The sequence below is a fragment of the Oncorhynchus keta genome, unplaced genomic scaffold (assembly GCF_023373465.1).
Source record: "Oncorhynchus keta strain PuntledgeMale-10-30-2019 unplaced genomic scaffold, Oket_V2 Un_scaffold_785_pilon_pilon, whole genome shotgun sequence".
NCBI classification, from domain to species: Eukaryota; Metazoa; Chordata; class Actinopteri; order Salmoniformes; family Salmonidae; genus Oncorhynchus; species Oncorhynchus keta.
Window position 1 is genome coordinate 126,292 of NW_026291000.1, and position 14,046 is coordinate 140,337.

The following is a 14,046-nucleotide window of genomic DNA, read 5'->3' on the forward strand; positions in this document are numbered from 1 at the left end:
ACATGGGAATACCTATACATAAACATGGTGAATACCTATACATAAACATGGGGAATACCTATACATAAACATGGGAATACCTATACATAAACATGGGGAATACCTATACATAAACATGGGGAATACCTATACATAAACATGGGGAATACCTATACATAAACATGGGGAATACCTATACATAAACATGGGGAATACCTATACATAAACATGGGAATACCTATACATAAACATGGGGAATACCTATACATAAACATGGTGAATACCTATACATAAACATGGTGAATACCTATACATAAACATGGGAATACCTATACATAAACATGGGGAATACCTATACATAAACATGGTGAATACCTATACATAAACATGGGGAATACCTATACATAAACATGGGGAATACCTATACATAAACATGGTGAATACCTATACATAAACATGGTGAATACCTATACATAAACATGGGGAATACCTATACATAAACATGGGGAATACCTATACATAAACATGGGGAATACCTATACATAAACATGGGGAATACCTATACATAAACATGGTGAATACCTATACATAAACATGGGGAATACCTATACATAAACATGGGGAATACCTATACATAAACATGGGGAATACCTATACATAAACATGGAGAATACCTATACATAAACATGGGGAATACCTATACATAAACATGGTGAATACCTATACATAAACATGGGGAATACCTATACATAAACATGGGGAATACCTATACATAAACATGGGGAATACCTATACATAAACATGGGGAATACCTATACATAAACATGGTGAATACCTATACATAAACATGGAGAATACCTATACATAAACATGGGGAACACCTATACATAAACATGGGGAATACCTATACATAAACATGGAGAATACCTATACATAAACATGGAGAATACCTATACATAAACATGGGGAATACCTATACATAAACATGGGGAATACCTATACATAAACATGGGGAATACCTATACATAAACATGGTGAATACCTATACATAAACATGGGGAATACCTATACATAAACATGGAGAATACCTATACATAAACATGGGGAATACCTATACATAAACATGGAGAATACCTATACATAAACATGGGGAATACCTATACATAAACATGGTGAATACCTATACATAAACATGGGGAATACCTATACATAAACATGGGAATACCTATACATAAACATGGGAATACCTATACATAAACATGGAGAATACCTATACATAAACATGGGGAATACCTATACATAAACATGGGGAATACCTATACATAAACATGGGGAATACCTATACATAAACATGGGGAATACCTATACATAAACATGGAGAATACCTATACATAAACATGGGGAATACCTATACATAAACATGGGGGGGAATACCTATACATAAACATGGAATACCTATACATAAACATGGTGAATACCTATACATAAACATGGAGAATACCTATACATAAACATGGGGAATACCTATACATAAACATGGGAATACCTATACATAAACATGGTGAATACCTATACATAAACATGGAGAATATACATAAACATGGGGAATACCTATACATAAACATGGAGAATACCTATACATAAACATGGGGAATACCTATACATAAACATGGTGAATACCTATACATAAACATGGAGAATATACATAAACATGGTGAATACCTATACATAAACATGGAGAATACCTATACATAAACATGGGGAACACCTATACATAAACATGGAGAATACCTATACATAAACATGGTGAATACCTATACATAAACATGGGGAATACCTATACATAAACATGGGGAATACCTATACATAAACATGGTGAATACCTATACATAAACATGGGGAATACCTATATATAAACATGGGGAATACCTATACATAAACATGGGGAATACCTATACATAAACATGGGGAATACCTATACATAAACATGGGGAATACCTATACATAAACATGGGGAATACCTATACATAAACATGGGGAATACCTATACATAAACATGGGGAATACCTATACATAAACATGGGGAATACCTATACATAAACATGGGGAATACCTATACATAAACATGGGGAATACCTATACATAAACATGGGGAATACCTATACATAAACATGGTGAATACCTATACATAAACATGGGGAATACCTATACATAAACATGGGGAATACCTATACATAAACATGGGGAATACCTATACATAAACATGGGGAATACCTATACATAAACATGGTGAATACCTATACATAAACATGGAGAATACCTATACATAAACATGGGGAATACCTATACATAAACATGGGGAATACCTATACATAAACATGGTGAATACCTATACATAAACATGGAGAATACCTATACATAAACATGGGGAATACCTATACATAAACATGAATACCTATGCATAAACATGGGGAATACCTATACATAAACATGGGAATACCTATACATAAACATGGTGAATACCTATACATAAACATGGGGAATACCTATACATAAACATGGGGAATACCTATACATAAACATGGGGAATACCTATACATAAACATGGGGAATACCTATACATAAACATGGGGAATACCTATACATAAACATGGTGAATACCTATACATAAACATGGTGAATACCTATACATAAACATGGTGAATACCTATACATAAACATGGGAATGAATACCTATACATAAACATGGGGAATACCTATACATAAACATGGTGAATACCTATACATAAACATGGTGAATACCTATACATAAACATGGTGAATACCTATACATAAACATGGGGAATACCTATACATAAACATGGGAATACATAAACATGGGGAATACCTATACATAAACATGGTGAATACCTATACATAAACATGGTGAATACCTATACATAAACATGGGGAATACCTATACATAAACATGGTGAATACCTATACATAAACATGGGGAATACCTATACATAAACATGGGGAATACCTATACATAAACATGGGGAATACCTATACATAAACATGGTGAATACCTATACATAAACATGGGAATACCTATACATAAACATGGGGAATACCTATACATAAACATGGTGAATACCTATACATAAACATGGTGAATACCTATACATAAACATAAACATGGTGAATACCTATACATAAACATGGGGAATACCTATACATAAACATGGGAATACCTATACATAAACATGGGAATACCTATACATAAACATGGGGAATACCTATACATAAACATGGGAATACCTATACATAAACATGGGAATACCTATACATAAACATGGGGAATACCTATACATAAACATGGGGAATACCTATACATAAACATGGGGAATACCTATACATAAACATGGGGAATACCTATACATAAACATGGTGAATACCTATACATAAACATGGGGAATACCTATACATAAACATGGGGAATACCTATACATAAACATGGGGAATACCTATACATAAACATGGGGAATACCTATACATAAACATGGGGAATACCTATACATAAACATGGTGAATACCTATACATAAACATGGGAATACCTATACATAAACATGGGGAATACCTATACATAAACATGGGAATACCTATACATAAACATGGGAATACCTATACATAAACATGGGAATACCTATACATAAACATGGGAATACCTATACATAAACATGGGGAATACCTATACATAAACATGGGGAATACCTATACATAAACATGGAGAATACCTATACATAAACATGGAGAATACCTATACATAAACATGGGGAATACCTATACATAAACATGGGGAATACCTATACATAAACATGGGGAATACCTATACATAAACATGGTGAATACCTATACATAAACATGGGGAATACCTATACATAAACATGGAGAATACCTATACATAAACATGGGGAATACCTATACATAAACATGGAGAATACCTATACATAAACATGGTGAATACCTATACATAAACATGGTGAATACCTATACATAAACATGGGGAATACCTATACATAAACATGGAGAATACCTATACATAAACATGGGGAATACCTATACATAAACATGGAGAATACCTATACATAAACATGGGGAATACCTATACATAAACATGGGGAATACCTATACATAAACATGGAGAATACCTATACATAAACATGGGGAATACCTATACATAAACATGGAGAATACCTATACATAAACATGGGGAATACCTATACATAAACATGGGGAATACCTATACATAAACATGGTGAATACCTATACATAAACATGGGGAATACCTATACATAAACATGGTGAATACCTATACATAAACATGGGAATACCTATACATAAACATGTGAATACCTATACATAAACATGGGAATACCTATACATAAACATGGAGAATACCTATACATAAACATGGGGAATACCTATACATAAACATGGTGAATACCTATACATAAACATGGTGAATACCTATACATAAACATGGGAATACCTATACATAAACATGGGAGAATACCTATACATAAACATGGGGAATACCTATACATAAACATGGAGAATACCTATACATAAACATGGGGAATACCTATATACATAAACATGGGAATACCTATACATAAACATGGGAATACCTATACATAAACATGGGAATACCTATACATAAACATGGAGAATACCTATACATAAACATGGGAATACCTATACATAAACATGGTGAATACCTATACATAAACATGGGGAATACCTATACATAAACATGGTGAATACCTATACATAAACATGGGAATACCTATACATAAACATGGGGAATACCTATACATAAACATGGGGAATACCTATACATAAACATGGGGAATACCTATACATAAACATGGGGAATACCTATACATAAACATGGGGAATACCTATACATAAACATGGGGAATACCTATACATAAACATGGGGAATACCTATACATAAACATGGGAATACCTATACATAAACATGGGGAATACCTATACATAAACATGGGGAATACCTATACATAAACATGGGGAATACCTATACATAAACATGGTGAATACCTATACATAAACATGGGGAATACCTATACATAAACATGGGGAATACCTATACATAAACATGGGAATACCTATACATAAACATGGGGAATACCTATACATAAACATGGGGAATACCTATACATAAACATGATGAATACCTATACATAAACATGGTGAATACCTATACATAAACATGGGGAATACCTATACATAAACATGGGAATACCTATACATAAACATGGTGAATACCTATACATAAACATGGGGAATACCTATACATAAACATGGGGAATACCTATACATAAACATGGTGAATACCTATATATAAACATGGGGAATACCTATATATAAACATGGTGAATACGTATACATAAACATGGTGAATACCTATACATAAACATGGGGAATACCTATACATAAACATGGTGAATACCTATTTATAAACATGGGGAATACCTATATATAAACATGGGGAATACCTATACATAAACATGGGGAATACCTATACATAAACATGGTGAATATACATAAACATGGTGAATACCTATACATAAACATGGTGAATACCTATATATAAACATGGGGAATACCTATATATAAACATGGGGAATACCTATACATAAACATGGGGAATACCTATACATAAACATGGTGAATATACATAAACATGGTGAATACCTATACATAAACATGGGGAATACCTATACATAAACATGGGGAATACCTATATATAAACATGGGGAATACCTATACATAAACATGGTGAATACCTATACATAAACATGGTGAATACCTATACATAAACATGGGGAATACCTATACATAAACATGGTGAATACCTATACATAAACATGGTGAATACCTATACATAAACATGGGGAATACCTATATATAAACATGGGGAATACCTATACATAAACATGGGGAATACCTATACATAAACATGGGGAATACCTATACATAAACATGGGGAATACCTATACATAAACATGGGGAATACCTATACATAAACATGGGGAATACCTATACATAAACATGGTGAATATACATAAACATGGGGAATACCTATACATAAACATGGGGAATACCTATACATAAACATGGTGAATACCTATACATAAACATGGGGAATACCTATACATAAACATGGGGAATACCTATACATAAACATGGGGAATACCTATACATAAACATGGTGAATACCTATACATAAACATGGGGAATACCTATACATAAACATGGGGAATACCTATACATAAACATGGGGAATACCTATACATAAACATGGGGAATACCTATACATAAACATGGGGAATACCTATACATAAACATGGGGAATACCTATACATAAACATGGGGAATACCTATACATAAACATGGGGAATACCTATACATAAACATGGGGAATACCTATACATAAACATGGTGAATACCTATACATAAACATGGTGAATACCTATACATAAACATGGTGAATACCTATACATAAACATGGTGAATACCTATACATAAACATGGGGAATACCTATACATAAACATGGTGAATACCTATACATAAACATGGGGAATACCTATACATAAACATGGAGAATACCTATACATAAACATGGGGAATACCTATACATAAACATGGAGAATACCTATACATAAACATGGGGAATACCTATACATAAACATGGTGAATACCTATACATAAACATGGTGAATACCTATACATAAACATGGGGAATACCTATACATAAACATGGGGAATACCTATACATAAACATGGTGAATACCTATATATAAACATGGGGAATACCTATACATAAACATGGAGAATACCTATACATAAACATGGGGAATACCTATACATAAACATGGTGAATACCTATACATAAACATGGGGAATACCTATACATAAACATGGTGAATACCTATACATAAACATGGGGAATACCTATACATAAACATGGGGAATACCTATACATAAACATGGGGAATACCTATACATAAACATGGGGAATACCTATACATAAACATGGGAATACCTATACATAAACATGGTGAATACCTATACATAAACATGGGGAATACCTATACATAAACATGGGGAATACCTATACATAAACATGGGGAATACCTATACATAAACATGGGAATACCTATACATAAACATGGTGAATATACATAAACATGGGAATACCTATACATAAACATGGGGAATACCTATACATAAACATGGTGAATACCTATACATAAACATGGGGAATACCTATACATAAACATGGAGAATACCTATACATAAACATGGTGAATACCTATATATAAACATGGAGAATACCTATACATAAACATGGTGAATACCTATACATAAACATGGTGAATACCTATACATAAACATGGAGAATATACATAAACATGGGGAATACCTATACATAAACATGGAGAATACCTATACATAAACATGGAGAATACCTATACATAAACATGGGGAATACCTATACATAAACATGGGGAATACCTATACATAAACATGGGGAATACCTATACATAAACATGGGGAATACCTATACATAAACATGGAGAATACCTTTACATAAACATGGTGAATACCTATATATAAACATGGGGAATACCTATACATAAACATGGTGAATACCTATACATAAACATGGGGAATACCTATACATAAACATGGTGAATACCTATACATAAACATGGAGAATACCTATACATAAACATGGTGAATATACATAAACATGGGGAATACCTATACATAAACATGGGGAATACCTATACATAAACATGGTGAATATACATAAACATGGAGAATACCTATACATAAACATGGGGAATACCTATACATAAACATGGTGAATATACATAAACATGGGGAATACTTATACATAAACATGGAGAATACCTATACATAAACATGGGGAATACCTATACATAAACATGGGGAATACCTATACATAAACATGGGGAATACCTATACATAAACATGGGGAATACCTATACATAAACATGGGGAACACCTATACATAAACATGGAGAATACCTATATATAAACATGGAGAATACCTATACATAAACATGGGGAATACCTATATATAAACATGGAGAATACCTATACATAAACATGGTGAATATACATAAACATGGTGAATACCTATACATAAACATGGTGAATACCTATATATAAACATGGAGAATACCTATACATAAACATGGGGAATACCTATATATAAACATGGAGAATACCTATACATAAACATGGTGAATATACATAAACATGGTGAATACCTATACATAAACATGGTGAATACCTATACATAAACATGGGGAATACCTATACATAAACATGGGGAATACCTATACATAAACATGGGGAACACCTATACATAAACATGGTGAATACCTATACATAAACATGGTGAATACCTATATATAAACATGGGGAATACCTATACATAAACATGGGGAATATACATAAACATGGGGAATACCTATACATAAACATGGTGAATACCTATACATAAACATGGGGAATACCTATACATAAACATGGTGAATACCTATATATAAACATGGGGAATACCTATACATAAACATGGAGAATACCTATACATAAACATGGGGAATACCTATACATAAACATGGTGAATACCTATACATAAACATGGGGAATACCTATACATAAACATGGTGAATACCTATACATAAACATGGTGAATACCTATACATAAACATGGGGAATACCTATACATAAACATGGGGAATACCTATACATAAACATGGGGAATACCTATACATAAACATGGGGAATACCTATACATAAACATGGGGAATATACATAAACATGGAGAATACCTATATATAAACATGGGGAATACCTATACATAAACATGGGGAATACCTATACATAAACATGGGGAATACCTATATATAAACATGGGGAATACCTATACATAAACATGGGGAATACCTATACATAAACATGGAGAATACCTATACATAAACATGGTGAATATACATAAACATGGAGAATACCTATACATAAACATGGTGAATACCTATACATAAACATGGGGAATACCTATACATAAACATGGAGAATACCTATATATAAACATGGGGAATACCTATACATAAACATGGGGAATACCTATACATAAACATGGAGAATACCTATACATAAACATGGTGAATATACATAAACATGGGGAATACCTATACATAAACATGGTGAATACCTATACATAAACATGGTGAATACCTATACATAAACATGGGGAATACCTATACATAAACATAGTGAATATACATAAACATGGGGAATACCTATACATAAACATGGGGAATACCTATACATAAACATGGGGAATACCTATACATAAACATGGTGAATACCTATACATAAACATGGTGAATACCTATATATAAACATGGGGAATACCTATACATAAACATGGGGAATATACATAAACATGGGGAATACCTATACATAAACATGGTGAATACCTATACATAAACATGGGGAATACCTATACATAAACATGGTGAATACCTATATATAAACATGGGGAATACCTATACATAAACATGGAGAATACCTATACATAAACATGGGGAATACCTATACATAAACATGGTGAATACCTATACATAAACATGGGGAATACCTATACATAAACATGGTGAATACCTATACATAAACATGGTGAATACCTATACATAAACATGGGGAATACCTATACATAAACATGGGGAATACCTATACATAAACATGGGGAATACCTATACATAAACATGGGGAATACCTATACATAAACATGGGGAATATACATAAACATGGAGAATACCTATATATAAACATGGGGAATACCTATACATAAACATGGGGAATACCTATACATAAACATGGGGAATACCTATATATAAACATGGGGAATACCTATACATAAACATGGGGAATACCTATACATAAACATGGAGAATACCTATACATAAACATGGTGAATATACATAAACATGGAGAATACCTATACATAAACATGGTGAATACCTATACATAAACATGGGGAATACCTATACATAAACATGGAGAATACCTATATATAAACATGGGGAATACCTATACATAAACATGGGGAATACCTATACATAAACATGGAGAATACCTATACATAAACATGGTGAATATACATAAACATGGGGAATACCTATACATAAACATGGTGAATACCTATACATAAACATGGTGAATACCTATACATAAACATGGGGAATACCTATACATAAACATAGTGAATATACATAAACATGGGGAATACCTATACATAAACATGGGGAATACCTATACATAAACATGGGGAATACCTATACATAAACATGGTGAATACCTATACATAAACATGGTGAATACCTATACATAAACATGGGGAATACCTATACATAAACATGGGGAATACCTATACATAAACATGGAGAATACCTATACATAAACATGGTGAATACCTATACATAAACATGGGGAATACCTATACATAAACATGGAGAATACCTATATATAAACATGGGGAATACCTATACATAAACATGGGGAATACCTATACATAAACATGGAGAATACCTATACATAAACATGGTGAATATACATAAACATGGGGAATACCTATACATAAACATGGTGAATACCTATACATAAACATGGTGAATACCTATACATAAACATGGGGAATACCTATACATAAACATGGTGAATATACATAAACATGGGGAATACCTATACATAAACATGGGGAATACCTATACATAAACATGGTGAATATACATAAACATGGGGAATACCTATACATAAACATGGTGAATACCTATACATAAACATGGTGAATACCTATACATAAACATGGGGAATACCTATACATAAACATAGTGAATATACATAAACATGGGGAATACCTATACATAAACATGGGGAATACCTATACATAAACATGGGGAATACCTATACATAAACATGGTGAATACCTATACATAAACATGGTGAATACCTATACATAAACATGGGGAATACCTATACATAAACATGGGGAATACCTATACATAAACATGGAGAATACCTATACATAAACATGGTGAATACCTATACATAAACATGGGGAATACCTATACATAAACATGGAGAATACCTATATATAAACATGGGGAATACCTATACATAAACATGGGGAATACCTATACATAAACATGGAGAATACCTATACATAAACATGGTGAATATACATAAACATGGGGAATACCTATACATAAACATGGTGAATACCTATACATAAACATGGTGAATACCTATACATAAACATGGGGAATACCTATACATAAACATGGTGAATATACATAAACATGGGGAATACCTATACATAAACATGGGGAATACCTATACATAAACATGGTGAATACCTATACATAAACATGGGGAATACCTATACATAAACATGGGGAATACCTATACATAAACATGGTGAATACCTTTACATAAATATGGGGAATACCTATACATAAACATGGGGAATACCTATACATAAACATGGGGAATACCTATACATAAACATGGGGAATACCTATACATAAACATGGTGAATACCTATATATAAACATGGGGAATACCTATACATAAACATGGTGAATACCTATACATAAACATGGGGAATACCTATACATAAACATGGTGAATATACATAAACATGGGGAATACCTATACATAAACATGGGGAATACCTATACATAAACATGGGGAATACCTATACATAAACATGGTGAATACCTATACATAAACATGGTGAATACCTATACATAAAAATGGGGAATACCTATACATAAACATGGGGAATACCTATACATAAACATGGAGAATACCTATACATAAACATGGTGAATACCTATACATAAACATGGGGAATACCTATACATAAACATGGAGAATACCTATACATAAACATGGGGAATACCTATACATAAACATGGAGAATACCTATACATAAACATGGTGAATACCTATACATAAACATGGGGAATACCTATACATAAACATGGAGAATACCTATATATAAACATGGGGAATACCTATACATAAACATGGGGAATACCTATACATAAACATGGAGAATACCTATACATAAACATGGTGAATATACATAAACATGGGGAATACCTATACATAAACATGGTGAATACCTATACATAAACATGGTGAATACCTATACATAAACATGGGGAATACCTATACATAAACATGGTGAATATACATAAACATGGGGAATACCTATACATAAACATGGTGAATACCTATATATAAACATGGGGAATACCTATACATAAACATGGTGAATACCTATACATAAACATGGGGAATACCTATACATAAACATGGTGAATATACATAAACATGGGGAATACCTATACATAAACATGGGGAATACCTATACATAAACATGGGGAATACCTATACATAAACATGGTGAATACCTATACATAAACATGGTGAATACCTATACATAAACATGGGGAATACCTATACATAAACATGGGGAATACCTATACATAAACATGGGGAATACCTATACATAAACATGGTGAATACCTATACATAAACATGGGGAATACCTATATATAAACATGGGGAATACCTATACATAAACATGGGGAATACCTATACATAAACATGGGAATACCTATACATAAACATGGGGAATACCTATACATAAACATGGGGAATACCTATACATAAACATGGGGAATACCTATACATAAACATGGTGAATATACATAAACATGGAGAATACCTATATATAAACATGGGGAATACCTATACATAAACATGGGGAATACCTATATATAAACATGGGGAATACCTATACATAAACATGGAGAATACCTATACATAAACATGGTGAATACCTATATATAAACATGGAGAATACCTATACATAAACATGGTGAATACCTATACATAAACATGGTGAATACCTATACATAAACATGGAGAATATACATAAACATGGGGAATACCTATACATAAACATGGAGAATACCTATACATAAACATGGGGAATACCTATACATAAACATGGAGAATACCTATACATAAACATGGTGAATACCTATATATAAACATGGGGAATACCTATACATAAACATGGGGAATACCTATACATAAACATGGTGAATACCTATACATAAACATGGAGAATACCTATACATAAACATGGGGAATACCTATACATAAACATAAACATGGGGAATACCTATACATAAACATGGGGATACCTATACATAAACATGGGGAATATACATAAACATGGTGAATACCTATACATAAACATGGGGGGGAATACCTATACATAAACATGGGGAATACCTATACATAAACATGGTGAATACATAAACTATACATACATAAACATGGGAATACCTATACATAAACATGGGGAATACCTATACATAAACATGGGGAATACCTATACATAAACATGGGGAATACCTATACATAAACATGGGGAATACCTATACATAAACATGGGGAATACCTATACATAAACATGGTGAATACCTATACATAAACATGGGGAATACCTATACATAAACATGGGAATACCTATACATAAACATGGGGAATACCTATACATAAACATGGGGAATACCTATACATAAACATGGGGAATACCTATACATAAACATGGGGAATACCTATACATAAACATGGGGAATACCTATACATAAACATGGAGAATACCTATACATAAACATGGGGAATATACATAAACATGGTGAATACCTATAAACATGGGGAATACCTATACATAAACATGGGAATACCTATACATAAACATGGGGAATACCTATACATAAACATGGGGAATACCTATACATAAACATGGGGAATACCTATACATAAACATGGGGAATACCTATACATAAACATGGGAATACCTATACAT